The sequence below is a fragment of the Equus przewalskii genome, chromosome 8, assembly GCF_037783145.1.
Source record: "Equus przewalskii isolate Varuska chromosome 8, EquPr2, whole genome shotgun sequence".
NCBI lineage: Eukaryota > Metazoa > Chordata > Mammalia > Perissodactyla > Equidae > Equus > Equus przewalskii.
In genome coordinates, this window is record NC_091838.1 from 78,765,881 (window position 1) to 78,788,599 (window position 22,719).

Below are 22,719 nucleotides of genomic sequence, written 5' to 3' on the forward strand. Positions count from 1 at the left end.
TTTCTTCTGTACTAAATCACAGAAGAGGAATTATTGGACTAAAAGCATTTATTTTACTATAGCGCTTGCCTTATGGCAAAGTTTTTCTCCAGAAGTTTTGTTACAAGTTACAGTTCCACCAGCAGCATACGAGAGCATCCAATATGGTCACCAACAGAGGCTTTTAGCTCTTAAACATTCTTTGTCAACTTATAGGTGGGAACAGTCTCGACAAATCAGAGTTCCAGATTCCAGGGAGAAGGATTCTAGAGCCAATCTGGGGTCAGATATCTGCCTCTTTTCCTATTATCCATAAACAGAACTCATATTCTATGGCACAGACATGGCTATGATATTCACTCTGGGTGAGAAAAGCCTTCTGAGAAGAGGAAAAACTTGTGAACTGGACTGAAGATCCTAAGAAAGTCTAAAATGGTTAGTGACGGTTAGTAACCAGCTACTGGATACTTCTTTACATACATACTCAATAGAGGAAAAATATAGATTGTTGGAAAATACTATTTCCTATTATTATTAAAAGCTGTATGGAAATTAAACAATACAAAAAATCCAAATATGACATTTTATGATGAAATCACTACTTTTTTCTAGTAAGGGAAGATATTCTGTTTATGACCAGGAAGATTTTTAAACTTTTTTTTCCTATCATCATTGTGGTTCAAAATCTTCTATTTGTTGGCAGCTCCCACATTATTTGTATTTACTAGAGAATATCTGACCTGTTCTGTAGCAAAATCTAAGTAGTTTTAATTAGAAGGTCAACAACTATTTTATATATGCTCAGATAAAGGCGGATATTTGGAGAATCAGGGGTTTCTGAGATTATAAATATAGAGTGAGGTTGCCAAGTATCCCTCAAGGTGACCTCATTAAAAATTATTCTTGTCTGTCCTTATACTCCCCTCCCCCATTAAACTTTGCCTGCCTCTCCTCAAATCTGCTAAGTACCCATGGAGAGTTCTTCCTAATCCCTGAGCCAATCCTAAAACTGGGCTGATCTGCTTATATTAGTCTCCTATTGCTCCTATAACAGATTACAACAAACTAACCCACTTAAAACAACCCACATTTGTTATTTTACAGCTCTAGGTGTCACAAGTCTGAAATATATCTTCTAGGGCTAAAATCAGAGTATTTTCAGGAGTTCATTCCTTCTGAACGTTCTAGGGACGAATCTCTTCTTTGACTTTTCCAGCTTATAGGGGTCTGCTACATTCCTTGGCTCCTGTTAGCATCACTCCAATCTCTGCTTCCGTGATCACATAGCCTTCTCTGATGCTAATCCCCCTGTCTCCCCTTAAAGGACTCTTGTGATTACATCAGACCTAATCCAGGATAATCCAGGATAACTTCTCCAAGTCAAGATCATTCATTTAATCACAGTTGCAAAGTCCCTTTTATAATGAAGATATTGCCATGTTCACAGCCTCCAGCGATTAGGACATGGACATCTTTGGGGGAGGGGCATTAATCTGTCTTGCACACTGCACAGGTACTGAGCAGCCAGTATCCACAAAGGGGCATGTCCTGGGCATGGACTCCCTCACCTAGAGTCCATGCTCAACATGAGCCCCATGTGCCATGCTCTTGACCATCTGCTTCTCCTTCTGTTTGTACTGTTCTGTGACAATTATTTGATTTTTTCACTTTTTTCAGTGGCTCATCTCCCCAAACTTAATTTTGCACTTCCTCTCATGGTTAATCTGCAGCTTGTACCTTCCCTAGGTGATCTGATTTAAACTCCATGATCCAACCCAGGCATTGGCCAATGCGACCAAGATAAATAGCACAGCTCATCTCGCTTTCTATGAGAGACAGCTAGCACTTGCCTGTGTACAGACTGTGCCCAATGTACCCATGTGCCCAGAGACGCTAGTCTTCGCATAAGTTCTACAACTGGGATTCTTCTTTGGCTCAATATTTTTACTCTAGTTTTCCCTTTGCGGTCTCATCATTTGGGGTCCTGAAACAAATCTGTCCTTGTCCATCTTCTTGTGTCACGACTAAACCCTGTTGTCCCTTGTGGTTATTGGTTTGGAGCCTGGTTAAACTGGAAAAAAACAGAAGAACCAGAAGTTTATCAGCAACCTCATTTAGATTATAAGCATTGCCTGGAAACATTTCTCTCTCAAAATACCAGCTCTCTGAGATAGTCACTCTTTCCTTACTCCAACTGGAGTTTGCATATCCTTGGCTTTGGACAATTTGGGAAACTCTCATACTTTATAAACTACATTTATATTCTCACATTATACTAGTACTTAGAACAACCTTCTGCTGGATTAAGGCAAATGAAATTTCCTTTAAAGTTGAGAAAATGAATTCAGAAAAATTAAGTGACCAGCTCAAAGTATCATGGTTAGTAAGAAAAGCAGGAAATTAGCCAAGAATCTCTGTGTACTCTTCTAATGCAAATCAAGCACTGATTTCTTTAAATATTTCTACCTAAATCTGTATATATATATAATATGACTATATAATACATGTATGATTAACAATATAAGTATGTATGTGGGGAGTTCAATTTATCCTGCATCCACTATCAAATGTGAAGACACTTAATGTGAAAAACACGCTTTTTTAGTTGCTATCATATCTGCAAGAATAGTTTACAATTTTTTTCAAAATACGTGTATTGTGGAGATTGCATTGAACGCACATTTTTATAAAGTGCTGTGAAAAATCAAATAGCGCTGACATCCAACCTAAAGTGAATAATATTTCAAAACAACACCTGTTTCTGATCAATGCTGAAATACCCATCTTCATTTTTCTCCACCTTACTTTGGGAATCTTCTCCTCTGTCAGCTATTTCAGTAGCTATTCTAGAAATTCAGATCTGTGTGTCAATGCTATTGACCTGGTATCCTGGTTCCCAGAATCTGATGCTTACACGGAAATGTGAGAAGTCAAGCACTAGAAGACAGAGTATTGCTTCCCGACACCCTGTCTGCCATGTAGATGAACGTGAAGAAATGGGTCAATATATTTTATAGCCTCAGCCCAGTACAATCGCCACAAGTTCCTGCCCAAGTAACACATTTACAGTTTATATGGGGATGGCATTAGGCTGATTGTTTTAATAACACAGTCATCGTGGACCAGAAATCAAAGCTAGATTACAGCCCTGAGTTATCTGAATTCAGGGTGAAGTCTGTTCACCCTCCAGGCTGCATCCACTGGCAAATTGCTAAAATTCATTTTTCTGTTATCTCAGCAGTCATCATGTTTCTTTAGCTTTTGTATTGAAGACAAGCTAGTTAGTTGTCATGTTCCTTTCAAATGTAGCTTGTTATTCATTTTATATTGGGGTCAGCATGGTATATTTCAAGAATGCCAATTTTGGAATGAGAGAAAAGAGCTTCAAATCTGACCTTACCCCTAACTAGAAGCCTGTCCTTCCATTGGTCACTGCCTCTCTGAACATCAGTTTTTAATGTGTCAAATAAAGAAAATGATAACTAGATTCCCTATTTTAACAAGTATATTGTACAAATCAAAATGATTTATGTGCCAATCTTTTATAAGCCGTAAGGTCTTACATATGTAAAAGGCTGGTGCTTTAGAGAAAAGAGCAGTTAATTGGGAAAGAGGAATCTTGGCTTCTAGGATTTGCTCTGTAATAAACTGGGGTGTGCCCTTGGCCAAGTCTCTCAGGGTTTATTCCCCTGACCTAGAAAAAGAGAAGGAAACATTTAATAACACCCAGAGTGGTTTTCAGCTCCCATACCCCAGTGTTCTATCATATATGTTATTACTTTTTTGTTAAGGTAAGTTTTGCACTATCTATTAACACTTCTACTATTTTCCTCTAAATGACTCTTTTCCAATTATTTCACACCTTCAATGCACATATGCTTTACCTATTTTCCTCAAGCACATTTTTCTATGAGGAATAACTCTTTATAAGCATCTCTGAGGTTTTTTTCTCAAAATCTATTCAATCCTCTTCAATTATTTTTCTCCCTTTATATTTATAACACTTCCAAATTAAATACCATTGACACATTTAGTTTAGTAAGTACCTACTTTATTCTTGCTGATAAGCTATAGAAAAGGAGGTAGAGTATGTGAGATTTCAAAGTGAGAGTAAATAGCATGCTAATGAAATTCACAAATTATACTAAATTGGAAGACGTAGTGAGCAACAGAGTGAATAGAGACATAATACAAATGGATGTCAAGGGGTTAGAAACCCAGGCAGATAATAGAAAAATTGGATTTTGTGGAAAACAAATTCCCAAAGAAACAAATGCTCTTAAGAATACTTACTGAAGGAGAGGACATGGTGAAAGGGATGGGGTAGGAAAAAGTACATTAATAACCTGCAAATATATTAGATAATTCCAAGGGTCTGGAGGAAAAATTGAAACATCACTGTACTTCTCTCATTGCATGCAGAAAATTCACTTACTGGTGCACTGAGAAAGCATCCACTGAATGCCCACCCCATGGCTAGCACATGACTACTCTAGGTTCAGGGAGCAAGAGTTAGGTAGGACATGACCTACCCTTTCCTAAATAGCTCAGTCTAGGGGGGCTGTGGACAGGTGCACATCCATTGTACTAGGAGATAAAGGCAAAGACAGAGACACCTGTAACATACAGTAGTAACATGGGCAAAGGAGTGAATGTCCGGTATGCACATCCTTCTGGAAACATGAGTTGAAGCTCAAGTTTACCAGGTGGACAAACTGCAGAGGAAGGTGGAAAACATTTCAGATGGAGCAAGCACCTGAAGCAATGAGTAAAAATACGAATCAGCCCACTCTTCTCCCATATTTGCCTCCATTCTACTTAGAAATCTGATCTCTTGACTGAGCTCCACTGAAATACACTACGGTTTCCGAATCAGCAGTGTCCATCTCTCCTCTCTCATGGGAGAATCTTGCTCTGAGATTGTTCTCCCCATTCCCACTTGTCTGGAAAACTCTATTTCTTATTTGAAGTATGGCCCCAACATAAATTCCACAGAGATCTATCTATCTCTACCATCACATCTGTAAGTCAGGCTGGGCTAAGTTTCTCTCCTTTCTGCTCTCGTCATATCTGACACTTATTTTTACTGAAACACCTCTCACACACTATGGCAAATAATTATTTCCTTTTCTCCTTTTTCTACTAGTTTGTGAGATTTTGAGGTACAGAGCCTGAGATTTATGTACCCTGCTCCCTGTTCATGTAGTCTCATGCATAACCCAATGTAGGATCTCAATCAATGTTTGTTGAATAAGTGAGTGAAAAAATAGACACAATCCTCCTAACAGAAACTAGAGGTGAGTAGGGGGGATGCTGGGCAGAAACATGGTTCATCGCCTACACATTGGGCAGAGTATGTGTGTGTGAATCAGATGAAACTGAGATCCAGGTCTGCCATTCACTAACCCTGGGATTTTAGAGGATTCACTTTGCCTCACTGATCAAAAATAAAATGAGAAGACCCCCTCAGACTTTAGGTAAACACTAAAAGGGATACTGTATTTTAAAATGTCTAGCACAATGCCTGATGTGTTACAGCTGTTCAGTAAATTTAATTTCCTTCCCTCCCTTGGTCTTGACTCCAAAAAGGCCAGGCTTCTGAGGTGCCATTTTCAGATGAGTGCAGGTTTGTTTATAGCAGCCTTATGGAGACCGTCTCGGGGTTAAGAGAGCAAGGCAAGACAGCGAGGAGGGATGCTGTGCGCAGCATGTAAACTCTAAGGAGGAACAGATACTCAGCTATGGTGGGATGAGAAAGCTGCTATTTGGGAAATTGAATGGGTTAGTATCGTTTGTATTTTCTGTGATAATATTTTTTGTTCACTCTCACCATTTCTTTTTGAAGATGTTGATAGGTGTTAGCTGCTGTGAGTAGAACTGAGAGAAGGGTCATCTGTATCCTTTCCGGAACACAGGCTATCGAGTTTCTGTTCTGCTGGTCGCATGGGTAAAGACAGTAAAATCTGAGTGCTCCCCAAAGAAAGGAGTCTGGGGGCATCGAAATCCAGTTCACTTGGTCAGTTTTCTCCACCTATAAGGAGAATCTCTTTCCAGAACACACTATGCAGAGTTGGAACTGAAATCCATTTCCATTTAATTACCAGTAGGATAAGAAAATAGCATCTAAAGTTTCCTGTTGTAATATCAAATAAATTCAATTTTTAAATTAAATAAATAAATAAATAAAGCATTTTGCAGAGCTATTCTAATGTATTCAGTATCTTCACTTAGGAAGGATGCGATTAAAAGAATAAAAACAATATATTTTATGGCTTCCTTTATTTTACTACGACTGCTTTATTAGAGAAGGCATTAGCTATTCATCTATGAGTGATAGATGCCGAATAAACTGAATTAGGGTTATTATTAAGGCTTCATTAAGTCAAGCAATTTCAATCACTCATTTATGCTCTCTTTAAACTTAGCATGCTAATTAAACTAAAGGAGTGTTAATATTTGAAAATTCATTGGCTTTTGAGACCCAGCTCCAGCCCCACCTCTTCCTTGTCTACTTCAACCTCTACAGACTGAGTCTGTATCTCTTCTATGCACTCCCTGCCCCTACCCAAGGGACTTACCACCCTCCGTGAAGATATTACAAGTCCTACCTCATGAGAAACTCATAATAATGTTAGTGGGGTTCTGCTTCCACCCATGAAGGAATAGGATGGTCTGGAATTACAAATCTGTAAAACACAACCAGAAAAATGACCACAACATATGAGAAACAAACATATTCAGATAACGGACAACAGGCATCACAGGACTGTAATCCCTGAGAAAAGAAACACAAGCAAAGAAAAACCAACCATCACCCAAGGTTTCCACCCTGGGAAGTAATCCATGGACTTTGGCACAGAAGGGAAAACCAAAACAAACTCTACCCATCTTGCTTAGTTAAGGAGACCGAGATGAAAGTTTGAGGAGGCCAGGACAGCTGAAACCTGTGGATTCTGCAAAGAGTCTTTAAGTCTTTGGCTGAGCACTAACGTGTGCATATGTACAGAATAATCCCACACAGCTGAAAAGAGCAATTACCAGAGAGTAACGACTGAAGGCATGATTACGTAATTTACATGGAACATAGGAACACATAAGATGAACAATTCCCATTGTTTACACAAGATTTGAAATTACTGAAATTCCTTCCAGCTGGAGTAGAAAAGCCTTATTGGATATATGGGACTTTCAAGAGTGATTTAATAACTCTGTGACCTTGTAACTTATAAGGTCATTTCCAGAATGACCTTATAACTGTGGCTCACATAGCTCCAGAATAAAGATGGATCTTGACCTGCTCTGATACAGCATCAAAGCAAAACTCAAAGGATCAAATGAATCCACAAGTAACTCAACCTCCTGTCAGTAAAGTCTAACACTATTTAAAGGAATGCAACAAAATGCTTCACAATATAAAATATGCAATGCCTACATTCAACTAAAAGTTACCAGAGAGTAAAAGAACTAGGAAAATGCAACCCAGAAAGTAGAAATGATGGGATTTTCAGAAAGCAGCTATTATAAACACACCCCATATGCCCAAGTGTATAATGAAAAATATGAATAAGATGAAGAGAAAATGGAAGATATGGAGAAAATACCCAACTGTAACTTCTAAAGAGGGAAAATAATGTTTTTAACACCAAAGACTACTATCATCATTTATCATTTGCCATTTTTCACTGCTGCATCCAGAGGATGTTAAGAAAGTGGGCTCTGGACAGGTGTCTGAATTTTAGGACTGAATTCTCCTCTCAATGACTGTGTGACCTTGAGCAAGAAACTGAGTATCTCTGTTTTCAAACATCTCACATGTAAATTAGAAATAAAATGCTCTCTATTCCATAGGTTTGTTGTGAAGTTTAATAAGAAAAAACGTGTAAAATGTTTAAAAAGTGATCACATAGTTAGTTAAGCACTAAGGTTAGGATTGGGGTTGCAGGGGAGGCGGTGAGGGTTAGAGAGCGTAACACTCTTTCAGAGGGAACAGAACTGGAAGAGGCAGAGAACAACCTTGCACCTGGGCTGCTTGACTCCAATGCTCCTAGAATAAGAGGTTTCATCTCCTCATGCAATGCTTCAGCCTCTCTCTGGTCTTGAGTTCTCAGATTTTGTCTTGTCAGATCCTCCCAGAATTTTCTTTCCACCCAGTCTCTTCATTTTAATAGTTTATTTTCAAACATTTGATAAAAGATGTTATCCAAATTTGACCTCCGAGGTCGCCTTCTCTGGTTCTAGGGTTTGCATTTTATGGGAAGTGTAGGTAGTGATGTCCTAGCCTGCCCCAGACTTTTGCCCAGATCAGCTCAGACCTCAGTAACTCAGACCACAAGTAGGCAGGGGAAGCAATTATGATTATGATGCTCTTGTCCCTCGGAATGTCTACAACAGTGGGGCAGAACCACCCAATTTAGCACTTGATTATGTAATTAAAGTAGAAAAACAGTATTAGGAATACTCAGAAACATTCTCTTACTTGTGAGTTCAAAGGTGACAAGAGCATGCTGGCTCATAGTCGTTACTCTCTGTGGAGAGGGTGAAACAATCCAGCTTCCTCAAGCCGCCTTCACATTTGGCAGAGTGGTTGCTGAGTGGACCCTTCCTCGTCCGTTCCTGAGAAAGGAACAGCTACTCTAGTTGAGAGATGTAGTGACCTGTTGTGAAACAGGCTTGTGTAAACGCTGAGGAAGTCCAGTCCTCTGAGTGGCCTTTGGGTCATGTCTTCTTGATTCTATCTGGACACATCATCTTGTCTCTGTTCAGTCCAGACACCAGGGACTTTGCAACTGGGCTTTGTGTTAGAAGAGTCAAATTGACTATGTAGGGATCAGAAACTTGTATTTATGAAAACTAACCCTTTTAATGATTTTTTTTTTTAGTAAACACACACACGTACATCCATTACTTTTTGCATCTTAAAAGTTCTAATCCAACTCCATTCTCTGAGCTTCTGAACTCCTTACCTGAACTAAGAAAAAAATGGGTAAAACCATAGCTTTCTTTCTAGAAAAACCCTCAAATTATAGGTTGTCCCACTATATTATCTCCCTTGCCCACTTTTGTGTTACAATTTTCGGAAATAACTTTATCTTTCTTCACAAGGATGATGGTAGAGAAAAGATCCTCTTCCCTAGTTCCCTTTCTGTCCAAGGGAAAAAACAAAATGTTTTTTAATTCACAGAACCTACGAAGTGTAGCAAAACTCAAGATCTTTCTTTAAATTAATAAACCTTTGTGTCCACAAACAAAAGAAAATTTCAAGTAGGAATTGGAGAATTCCCTTGCATGTCATTTCTCTGCTTAAATCCCTCCAGTGAGTTCCTGTTAAGTTCAGAACACATTTCATAACACCTCTTGTTGTCACCTTCAAGCTCTGCCCAATGAAACTCTTCTTCCTATCCTCTACCTCAATTTACACCATTTCATCTTGCTCATCTACACTGTAGGTTTACTATACCCTTTTTCAGTCCTTCAAAAATGTTATTTTCTTTCTCGCTTCAAAGCATTTACATTTCTGCGTGGGATCCTCATCTCATGCTCTTCACATGACAGACGCCTTCTCATCGTTCAGGTATCAGGTTCAACTTCGGATGGGTCTCCCTTGACAACCCTCCTCTGCTCCTATGACTTTCTACCATTCATGTAGATCATTGCACTTGTTACAATTTATATTTGTTTTGTGTGTGTTTCTTTTCTTGTTAATTTCCTATTTTTTCACAATAAATGAAGTCTCTGTGCTAAGAGGAATTATATCAACAGTTTTTGCCTGTGTCCAGACAGTAACTGGACCAGAAAGGGTACCAGTACTATTTGTCACATAGGATCCTGAAAAGGAAGCCCCAGAGGGACGACATGGGCTCTGGAGGCCGACACATCTAGGCTCTAATCCTCATTCTTTTACCGATGAGCTGAGTGATTTCATTTTCCTCCTCTGTAAAATGCAGATACTTTATAGCTTACAGGGCTATAGTAGACACTCAATGAAGGGTAGCTGTTATTGCTATTAATTTCGCTTCTCCCAGTTATTTTAAGGATGGGACTAATTAGAATCTGACTCATTTTGTACAGTGAACTTGGAGAAAAATTCTGAAATGTGATTAAGTAGATTAAAATCATAGACTCCTATAAGGAAAATATAATTTGTGTGACTTCACAAACAACAAAAATATCCGGTAACAGAGAATAGTGTGGTCTTGGGCAAGTTCACATAAAATATCTCTTAGTCTCAATCCATGTATGGCAATTTAGAATCATATTGGCCAATGCATTGTTTTGATATTCAAATGAGATGATGGTCATGGGTTTGCCTTCCAAATCAAAAAACATTAATTAGAGGCCATGTATGATTGTTCTTAAATATAACAAGGGGTGGGGGGAATGAGCAGGAGTCCTCAAAACCCAAATCCCCCGTGAGAAATAAGACACCCCAAACCAGCTTTTCCTCAGTTCATTCAAAATTTCTTTAGGAAAACTAGAAACGAGATCTGTGTTTCTGTCAGTCTCTAACTTCAACAGCATCAAGTACATCTTAGCTGCAAGACGGTGTGTTCTGTGGGAGAAATCTCTCCACTTTGGGAAATGACTTTATTGGATTTATTGGCTGAACAGCTCATCTCGACAGCGCATGGTAAAAGCTCAGTGCTGGAATGGATAAGATTATGGTTCAAATTAATGAACCGAGAAGGAAATAGGAAGGTTGCATATTAAGTGCTTGCCTGTGAAGGTCCTGGAGATCAAAACTGAACGTGGTGAAACTAATGAGCAACTAATGCCAGCCTATAAGGCCTCGGTGAGGATTTTCCTTTTAAGAACCATATCCTGATCAAACTTAGACCCCAAACACCCTACCACCAGAAAACATTTTCTTTTAACGCACAGATTCCATGATACTGTTAGATTTAGAATACAGCAAAAGAGTAGAGAAACAAAGATAATAATAAATTTCTTGAGCACAGCATTATGGGCTTCACAGAAAGGAAGTCACTGTCGCAATAAATCCATCAAGAATGAGCGCTCTTGACAACACAGGGCACCTGAGAGGGTTTCGTTTGTTCTCAGAGAATATTGAAAAGCTCCCCTTCTTTTCCAGGTACCTCACTTTTATCACTTCAAATTCAGGATGGTTTCATGGGTAGGGTTACCGGATTAAATGTGGGACATCCAGTTAAATTTGAATTTGAGATAAAAAGTGGATATATGTAGTACAAATATGGCGTACATATTGCGTAGGATAAACTTATAGTAAAATGCTATTTATTGTTTATCTGCAATTCAAAGTTAACTGGGCAGCCTATATGTCTTGTTTGCTAGATGTAGTATCACTCTTCAGGGGTGATGCAGTGAGAATGGACATACTACTATGAAATGAAAGTGCCACGCAACATCATTTAATTACCGTGTGATGTTGACATTTTAAAAAACTACTGTCCAAAAGGTTCTGTACTTCTTTGTAAATTAAAATAATCACATTTAAGCTAGTATTTGAAGAGTATAATATTAAAAGTGTTGGTACAAAAATAGCAATGGTTGTGTATGAGTGTGTGAGTATGCGAGAGAGAGAGGAGAGAATTATAAATGTATACATATATTATTTTCAATAAAAATTAAAAGTTGCTACATGTATGTGCTTATATATATATACATGCATACATACATATATATATATAACGATATGTATGCATGTATATATAGAGAAATTAAATAAATTATATAATACATAAATGATACATTTTATAAATATGTTATATTTATATATTTTTATAAATAATAAAATAAATAATTTATTTTCTCTATATACACATATTTACTTATATAGTCATGCATATACATGTAAATAAGAATGCAGGTATATACATACATACATACATATATATATATATATATATATATGTAACCACATGTGTGTTTTAAGGTGCACGGGGACAGACGTACCTGATGCCTGGGAGGAATGAAACTTCTCAATTAGAGTGTTACATTTAGCCCTGGGTTTCTGGTTGACCTAAGTACGGAGGGGACACTGGTGTGTGATTTATTCTATTGCTTTGTGCTTAAAGGATTCCTGCAAGTAAACCCAAAAAGAAAAGGTTTTATGTCTTTTTCTGACCTCCTACTTTTAGGAAAAGTCTGTTAAAAGACGTCTGCCTGTGTATAAAAAATTCAACCTGATTTTGCTGTCTTATTTCTGTGCTTTGTGATACACTCAGCTTCCTGCACAGAGCACACCCCATTGGTTCGGTTCACTGCCCTCTCCCACACACGATGATTTTTGTCGTCTTTGTCACCTAACTGCCCAATATAGTCCCAGAAAGACAAAGGAAACTTCATGAATGTACTTTGAGTGAAAGAATCAGATTTACAGATTCTAGGAAGGTTCTTTAATCAAAGCTATCTGCAGGGAAATATTGAAGCTGAAAATCCCACTGGAAGAGACACATTCCTTTGGGGAAGGGATTATAATATCTTGCCTGTAAAAAGAAGAGTGTTTAAAATTTATTCAAATATTTATTAACTTAGCAATTATGTTGGAGATTCTGAAGACACATCCAGATCAGAGATTCTGCCTCCTTTTATTCATTGTTCCTCCATGTAATTCAGGATTGCCCACAAGAATTTTTTATGATTTTTTTTAATCTTCATAATATTTTGTGTTGATCAGTAGACTTTGAAGTAAATTTAATGGTTCAGGACAAGCACTTTTCTTTTAATGAAACAAAATGCAAGCTAAATTATCAATGTGCATCAGGTACAGATGGATTGAAATATTTTCTGAGAACTTCTGTTATTAATTGTACATAATATAGATGCATATAAATAATGTGTACAGTTGCTCTTGGTTGTGATCAAAATAGTTTGAAAAACACTGCCTTGAAAGGTTTCCACACTACACTGCACAGGCCAAACTGAGCCAGAGGCTTGTTTTTGCAAATAAATTTTTACTGGAACATAGTTACCCTCATTCATTCACACATTGTCTATGGCAGCTTTCATGCCAAGACTATATGGACTGAAAAACCTAGAATATGTACTATTCTGGCTCCTTGCAAAAATGTTTACTGACCCCTGGTCCAGAGTATAGGGTCATAGTGAGAGGAGGCTGTCAGTAGCCAGGGGCGGGAGTTGAGACACCGATTATCTGGTCATTATCAAAAGGAAGAATAAGACACACAGTATGGATTGAACACCCTGCCACAGTTTTGGCCCTTTCATGTCATGGTTTAGAATTAATAACTGTGAATACTTAGAACCAAGAATCCGTCACAGAAAATATCACCATCAGAAGAATCTCAAAGCTGCGATTGAGAACACAGACTGGAATTAGGCAGATGAAACTGCAATCCTGAATCTTTGACTTAGTGTATAAATTTGGAAAGCCAATTAACATTTCTGAGTGACAATTTCCTCATCTCTAAGTTGAGGCTAATAATGTGGAATGATAAAAATTAAAGAAATAATGCATGTAATGACAACTTATTGGCTTGCAGTAAGTGTAGACACATGATAAACACTAAATATGGCAGCTTATTGAACTTGCTAGCTCCCTTGGTTCATTCATTTCTTTAACAATTATATGTTGGATGTTTTCTCAGAGACATGACTCTTTCATTTGGCATCCCTGTTGTTTTGTTCTCTTCTCACTACTCACTGGCTTCTTCACCTCCGACCCTTCAAACGCAGTTGGACCTGTATAACAGCTTTGCCCGGCCAAGGGCCCAGCTCAAACTCATGATGTATTTTCTCTTTTTTCTCCTCTAGCTATTTATTCAAACCTTCTGTCTTTATTTTTTAAGATAAAATAGTTAATAAAATTTAGGACAAAGGCAATACACTCCTTGAAGATGAATTAATATTTTTAAGTCTAATGTTCTGTCTTCAATATTACACATTTTTGAGATAAGAATGTTTGACAGCTCAAGAGCAAGCTTAATAATCAAAAGGCATCTTTAATTTATACTATCAGATCACTGAAAACCACAAAAGATGTAAAGTATGTTTTACAGTCCCTAGAGAAAAGATATGCTTGGCATATCTTATTGTTTCCTGCGACAACACGTGCCATACGTCAAGGGTAGATAGAGGTGAGGAGCAGAATAATGCCCACACAAGATAGCTTCTGTCCCCTTCAAAGGTAGAGTTGGAAATGTAAGGCATTTCTAATACTGATATTTGTTGAGTTATTTTATAATACGCACTACCCTTTAACAGCTGTTATTCTTTTGATGTTCATCTCACAAAAATCCAGTATGGTAAAGCAGAAATAATGTTCTCTTTTGTATAGGAGATGATGTTAAAGCCAAAAATTGATGGGAGCTGCTCTACTTGACACAGCTGATAGAGACCCTAGATCCAGATAGCAATTAGATATGTCATGGGTCATTCTGAAGACATTTTGTCTAGGGATTTTAAATCTATCTCTATCTAAGGAACTCTGCACTCTGAATCCCAGCAGTCAAGTGGAATTCCATTGTTTAAGGACTCCAAACATGTCCTGGGAGAAAATTAAAGATGGACTCATTGATTCAGTCAACACAACAGAAATATCGACTATCCACTGTTTATCTGTTACTTTACTATGCAATGGGGAATATAAGAATGAGCCAGACATCATCTTTACCTTTAAGAATCTCACAGATAAGTAAGCATGGTATAAAAATACAGAGATAAGTGCTGAATTAAAGGTAATCAGAGAGCATATGTGGAATAGATGAAATGTGTGCCTGCTTAAAATAAGTTTAAACCTTTACCTATCCACTTATTCTCTAATAATGTGCCCTGGAGAAGTATCAAGTGCCAGAGAGGAGTTCCTAGAGGAGGTGGTCTCAACTTAGGTTGAAAGACGAGTGAGCCAATCAAAGAACAGATGGCAGTGCCTTCTACCCAGAGGGAGCAACATATAAAAAAGTCAGAAATTATAGAACTGTTCAACACAAAGAGTGAACCTTAATGTAAACTTTGGACTTCAGTTAATAATAGTGTTCATCAATATGCGTTCATCAATCGTAATGTGCCACACTAACACAAAACGTTAATAATAGTGGAAACTGTAGAGGTTGGAGATATGGGGAGAAGAGTATAAGCAAACTCTCTGTACTTTCTGCCCAACTTTTCTTTAAACCTAAAACCGCTCTAAAAATAAATCTTTTCAAAAGGCTAAAATTAGAGATGATGCTGTTTAGAAAACACACAGTAACCATGTATGATTAGAGGAATGTCGATAGAGAATATGGAGTCCAAGGACACTTGGAGATGAGCAGAAGCTGGATCATGAAAGTCCTTAAAGGCAAGTAAACGATTTAGGTCTTTATCCTAAAAGACATTAAATTATTTCAACAGCGAAATAATACAGTCAGATACGTTTGTTTGTTTTTGAGATTCCTTTAGGAACTCTTAGGAGAATAGATTAAAGAGAGTCAAGGCTCGGTGATGATTCATCATTTAGAAAGATATAGATGCACCATGGTGGACAACTGTAAGGTTGATATCAGGCCCTGAGAACTTGGACCAGTTGTAGCACAAAGAAGGGAAATGAGCACTTTGCCCTCTGAAGCATTTAAAGACATCCTGTGCAAGCAAGTTCCTGCTTTTTCTTGTAGAAGGAGATCCATATTTGCTACAGGTGATAGCGAACCATGAGCTTACGGTTTGAGTAATACGTCCGTCATGCTCTCTGATTATGATCAGGAAGAACTGGCCTCTTTCTTTTTCATTTCAGGGTAGCAAGGACACCAGGGAGACAGCTGCATCAATTGCATGCAGTTTGGTGTCAGACCTTGTAAGTCTTATTCATACATTCAACAGAAGTGTGTCCTCATGCCCCATCCTAGGGATGCCAAGATGAATATGATGAACCTTCAATTTAGAAACTCACCATAAAGTGAAAGCACAAACATTTCAACAAGTATTGTACTCCTTTGACAGAGAAATGGATCAAGCACAAAACTTGGAGGTTTTACCTTTCCTTACTGAACAAAGGAAGGATTTGTAGAGATGTCACTTGAATTCAATACTGAGGGATAGGTTGAGAGTTCCCTAAGGTGGTGGAAGGGCATTGAAGGCAGACAAAATGATATGGACAGGGACAGGGACACACTTGTGAAGCAGCGTGCTTGGGCTAGCTCTGGAGTTAAAGTGTGAAGAACAAGCAAGATCCAAATCAGTGTAGACCCTGAATTGGGAAAGTCACACTCCAGGTTCAGGATCATGGGACCACTGCTAGAATAAAGATACAGGGTAGACCAGAAGGATGCTGGGAGAAGGGGCAACAAGAAAATGCAAGACAGTAGTTGCTTTGTGGCAAGCAGATGAAGGGGCCTCTGAGAAGAAAGAACATCCAGTTGGTGCCTAGAGTTAACTCAGATGTTTGGAGGTGTCAATATTCCAATTAGGGAATTAAATCAAGTTGGAGAGGCGATTTCCTACAATATTACCTCTGAAGCTTCAGGGAACAAGGGATAAACATCCAATATGTGCATACAAGTCTGCTTACACAACTGGTCTATAGATAAATTTTGTAATGATTACGGCCTTGACAGTCAGGTGACTTCTTAAGTCATTATATGCCTACTTAATCACTAAATATGTGACATGGAGCAAATTACTGAACCTCGAAATATTTTTATTTATATAATGTGATTAGTAACGCCTGCTTCTCAAGTTTTTGTGGAAATAAACAAAAAGGACATTGAGTGACATACTTTTGAAAGTGTCTGACCCCAAATAATCTGCAAATCTCCTGTTACACATCTTCTTATCAAAGAACATGTCTCATTTATGTTGAAATCACCATTTTCAAGAACTGTAGCTCACTTACAAAGTGAGTGTTTTTTTAAATTTATTTTTCCAGCTTTATTGAGATATAATTGATACATAACACTGTGTAAGTTTAAGGTGTACAATATAGTGATTTGCTACACTTATACATTGCAAAATGATTACTAGAGTAGGTGTTAAGTGTACATTTGTTGAATAAATGAATGAGTGAATTCAAGAGTAATTTTGAAAGGATTGACTTTCGCATGAGAAGACCTTGGTTTTCTTCAGTTAGAATGTCCTTCTCTTGACATTCCAACTGAGTTTTTTAATTCCTCAGATGTTCACTTATTTCACACTGTCACCTCATTAGCACCATATCTGTTTGTGAAGAAATCTGGCAAAGTTGATTCCTCGAGGCAACTGGTTTGTACTTTTTGTCCTTTGATCGCAATTAATGAGATTAATTGTTTATCTACTTTCCCATCATGCTTTGATGAGGCCCATGCGAGTACATTTTCCAGGAATATAAGTATTTAGTATTACCGTGTTGTCTTATTGGGAGAACAATGTTATTACACTGCTTCATTAATGTCTGTACATGCGGTTCAATTAAGATTTACAAATTAGGTTTAATTAAGGTTTATAAGCAGTGAGGTGAACTCCTGGCTGCGTTCACACTGCTGATTCCTCTTCTTATTCTTCTTTCTTTTTTTTCTTACAAGCCTTAATTGTTATTAGAAAAATCAAGTGGGTACTGGAACTGGTAAATGAAATGTCTGCTCTATCTGATTCCACCTACTGTCCCTATGTTCCCTTTATAAGTGAGGCCCAAAACACAGGTGTCAGAAAATCCATACATCTGGATTACAACCCATTCGCATTACCAAGAAAAGTCCAGGGTCATTGGAATGAAAGTATTCACATCAGCTGTGTGATTTGGGGCCAGTTACTTACCCTCTATGATGCTCAATTTTCTCATCTGAAAACATAGAGATAATAACACCTTTCTTGATATATTATTAGAGATATTAGATGAAATAATTTTGGTAAAGTATCTGGTGTCAGAGTTTAATAAATGACAGCTATCATTAATAAGCCATATATAGTCAGATATATAAAAAACGGAATAAGGCAAATGGAAGTGTGGCTGATATCTGACCACCTACACGATGCGATTGCAATGCTTCAGGATGTCAGTGAGGTCCTCTCTTTTTAATCTCTGTCTCTCTCTTTCTGGTTCTCAGTTCTATTCAAACTCAACAAATACAAGTACACAATGCATACCTACAAGGTGTCAGACACTGAGTAGAGAGGAAATCAAAACAAAGGAGACAAAAATCACTACTCCTGGTCCAGAAGAAGGATAAGCCTAGCTATGAGAAAGAAAAGGAGAGCGATCCATGTTAGAACCAGGCATCAGTTTCAGGGACGTCAGAGAGGAAGGAGGGATCCTTCTGCCCCGGGAAGTCGGATCTCTGTTCACTTGCTCTTTCTCTTTGGATGCTGGCTCGTCCGTTGCTCTTTGTCTGGAGAATTCTGGCTTCCTGGCTGTGTCTTCAGATTAGATTCACAAACTTTTTTTCGGGGGGTGGGGGTTTATCAATCATGGATGTTTCCAGGTCAATGCTGCCACACCTGGCCCGTTTGTTAACCTGAAAGCACCTCTATAATGTGGGATACCCACTGTTTTCTGTCCTGAGGTGTGAACACAGGGTGTAGAGGTAAAATGATGGTGAAAGGTTGCCTAAGAGAGAGCAGTTCAGACAACGTTGGCTGTCTAAATTTGGTGACAGTGCTCCCAAAGTGACAAAGCAGTTCCAAACATTTCCAAAACTACATAGAGTCAGAGGCTGAGGACATTTAAGGCGTAGAGACCAGTAGCCATTTGTCTTTTCACACTTGACCACACAATACCGTTTGAGATCATTGGATTGTCGTTTGAGGGACAGCAAATAATAATAATCTTTTCATAGTCACATTTAATTAAACTTTGCTAAGTGCTTAACTGAAGGTACTGATTTTACCTCTTCACAATCAGATATTAAAGTGGTGTCATTAACTCCTTTTTACTAATACTGTTCAAGGAAATCATGTTCGGTCAGTTTGAGAGAAAAAGACAAAACAAAGATTCCTGACCATGACGGTCTGCTTCTGTACTTTTCCTCCTAATTTCTGCTTACAAAGTATTCTACCAAATGTAAGATGATGGCTCCAAGGAGCTGGCAGGGATCTCAGAACTCCAGTTATTTAAATCACATTGTAATATTAATTCTGCATGTCCCCAGAAAGTTCTGCTTAGAGTGTCGATAACTTCTGTAGAAGGGAGTTATATAAAGGAATTACACCCATTATTTTGTTTAAATAAACGAGGAGAATGTTTGGCTGACATTTGGACTGTCTTTCAAATTATACCATAGACTTAACCTAGTCGTGAACTAGTCAGTAGCAAATGAAATAGGTATTGATGCACAATGTCACTAAATGGCAAGGAAAACAGCATCAAGTATGAAATTTTTCAAGGGAAATGGGCTTCACATGGCTTTGCCTAACTCAAAACCCAGTAGACTAGGAGACAAGCCACCTAATCCCAGAGCTAGTTGTGGCCCTTTCTGAATCTTTATTTCCCAATTAAAAAAAAAAAAGAAAAATGTGGAGACATGCCTCTCTGTCCTGCCTTCCCCTAAGAATCGTTAAGGAAATCCAGAGAGACAGTGGATATAACATTATAAAGGATAGGAAAATGCTTGGTAAATTGTAGATGGCTATATAAACATAAGGGGTTATTATTATGTTGATTATCTGTGATGACAGCACCGACAAATGTGCTAATTATACTCATAAAATGAAGATGCAAATGCTTTATTCTGGACTTTCAAGAGAGGCTTATTCTTCTCCTAAAAACAGCGATTATAAGCACAAAATATTTCTTTTTATTAGTACTGCAATAACTGTTCCATGTAATATTAATAACAATAATAAAATGTAAGTCACTTCTACATTATTTTCAGAGAGAAGATAACACAAGAGCTAAAAAGTTGAGTGAGCAGGAACTTGTCCCTTTTAATGAGATCTGTAGAAAAGCTATGGATGTTCTAATAAATCTATGTCTTACCCCAACATCCCCTATTGCGCATTGACCCGAATTCATATTTGTGTCTTTTTCTTGTTTGGCACCATTTGTGACCTCAGTGGCTGTATTCATATAAGTGACCATGATGAGCCCTACAGCTGATTTTCTTTGTTATTCAATAGGCACATCTTTCCCAAATTGTCCCAGACCTGTCCATTGATATCTATCATTACATTTGGCCAGAATCCTTGGATAAATTTTGATTACATGTGACAAGGTGCACTTCAAGGGCTCCTGTTTAATTTGGGTTATACATGCATGCTGAAGCTGCTACCCAGAAAAACAGTGACAAGTCAGTTTTTCTACATCATTTGGCACAAGCTGTCCTTGTGCAGCTGGATAAAGTTTACTAAGAAAATCTATCTGCCTTGATTTTCTAAGACTACTTCTGAAGGACGTGATGGGGATGACGCCTTCCAGTCTGCCTCAGAGTGAGGGTGTAATTTAGACCATGTGGTATTCTAGGTGCCATGAAGGATATAGGAAAAATATCCTGGATTCTGACAAAATAACTTCTAATTTATCTCAGTGAGTGTATTGCTCCCTACCGTTATAACAAATTAGTACAAAATTAGTGCCTTAAAGAAACACAAATTTATTGTCTTGCAGTTCTGGGGGTCAGAGTCTGAAGTGGGTCTCACCGGGCTAAAATCGAAGTGTCAACAGGGCTATGTTTCTTCTGCAGCCTCCAGGGCAAAGTTTTTTTCCTTATCTTTTCCAGCTTCTGGAAACTGCCCATTCACTGGCTCAGGACCCCTTTTTCATTCTTCAAAGCCAGTAGCGTAGCATCTTCAGCTTTCTCTGACTGGCTCTCCTGCCTCCCTCTTCTACTTAGAAGGATGCTTGCCATTACATTGGGCCCACATAGGTAATTCAGGATAATCTTCCCATCTCAAGGTCAGTGGATTAGCACCAGTACAGTAGTCTCCCCTTATTGGGGCAGGGGAAGACATTCCGAGACCCCCAGTGGATGCCTGAAACCGAGGATAGTACAAAACCCTACAAATACTATGTTTTTTCCTATACGTGCATACTATGACAAAGTTTAATTTATAAATTAGGCACAGTAAGAGATTAATGGCAATAAATAATAATAAAATAGAATAATTATAATAATACACTCTAATAAAAGTCACCATAGATCTTCGCAACCTCAGTATAAGATTTTTTTTCATTCTTTAAAAGTCGAGAACTTTCACTTTTTCACTTAAAGGAAGCACTTTATGGCTTCTCTTTGGCATATCCGAATTGTCAGCATCACTACTCTTGCACTTTGGGGCCGTTATTAAGTGAAATAAGGGTTATTTGAACATAAGCACTGTGGTACCGTGACCGTCAATCTGATAACCGAGAGGGCTTCTAAGTGACTAATGGGTGGATAGTGTATACAGTGTGGATACACTGGACAAAGGGATGATTCATGTCCTGAATGGAACAGAGCAGGATGCTGTGAGAGTTTATCACACTACTCAGAATGGAGTGCAATTTAAAACTTGTGAATTGTTTACTTCTGGAATTTTCCATTTAATATTTTCAGACCATGGTCAGCTGTGGATAACTGAACCCGTGGAAAGTGAAACTGCGAATAAGGAAGGACTACCGTAACTCCCTCTGCAATCTTCATTGCCACTTCCCATGTGACAAGACGTATTCATAAACCTTTGCGGCCCAGGATTTTGCCTACCACAGTGAGACACCTAAATTATGAAACAACTCACACGTATGAATAGAAATTACAGAGTGATAGTCAATATTGCGTGACTCATACCATTTACGTAAGGGGAAAGTCACAAAGGACAAGCCAGAAGAGAAAAAGAAGGCTTGCGATAGTCACAAAAGGAACAGAGCATAGATGATGAAAAAGAAAGAAAGAAAAAACAGAGAAACCAGTTAACTTTCACAGGGACTCGGTCTTGGATCATGTTTATTAGAATAGGCTAAGAGTCAGTAACATGGATTACCAAAATAAAATAAAAGCAAAATAAAAGTTGATTTCCCTCTGTCCAAGCCTCATCCCCAAACAGCCCATAAAATTTCTGCTCATACTCCTTTGAACAGATATTCAGTACACGGCTACACAGAACTGCGAGGAGGCATATGGAATGAAGTCTAGCCAGGCCTTGCCATAATCCTATGATGGAGAAAGGAAGAATGGATTTGGGTTGAGGGCTAGCAGTCTCCACCCCAGACTGGAAAACTTGAACACCGTGGTTCCATTTTTAGCACTCTGACCCTTTCCCTGACTTCTGAGCTGGTTTCCACTATTACTTCTGTGTTCTTACATGGACAGTTTAACAAATGCGTGTTCTTGCTCCTCTGGCTCACGTAAAGCCCACTGACATCATATGCGTTCCTAGAAACTTGGATTACACCCATCTTATCACAATAGACACTTAGAGGAGAGAACAGGGGGAATATTAAGGGAATCATATACGGAAAAGGTCGTGATTTAAACCACAAGTTGAGCTACAAAGAGAAAAGGCACTGGAGTCTGATTGAATTCCACTTTGTCACTTTCTAGAAAAAAAAGTAGAAAACTTAACGAAGTTCGTTATCTGTCATTGTCCTCACCTACAAAACAAGCATAATCAAACCACCTTGAGACATATATTGTATGGATTATGATAGGTTATATAAAAATATCTAGTCATTTGCTTAGCACATGGTAAGTCCTAAATGAAAGATACTATTAACGTCATCAATATTTATGTTGTTTTGCTAAAATGGTAATCCATTCCTTATAACTTGCCTTTTAAAGGGAAGAAAATTAAATTTGAAAGATTAATGAGACCTAGCTAAATATTTTTTTTTCTCTTGAGTTAAACTGCAAGTTTTATCTGTGACTTTGCTGCTTATATTTC

The 22,719-nt window shown here is 38.1% G+C and overlaps 1 long non-coding RNA gene across 1 annotated transcript; it reads left to right on the plus strand.

Moving 5' to 3' along the window:
• The first annotated feature begins 232 nt into the window (after window positions 1-232).
• On the plus strand, window positions 233-21,845 carry LOC139085348 (uncharacterized). Its single transcript, XR_011543628.1, has 2 exons — window positions 233-414; window positions 21,396-21,845. It is a non-coding gene; the product is annotated as an uncharacterized lncRNA (long non-coding RNA).
• Window positions 21,846-22,719: the final 874 nt, after the last annotated feature.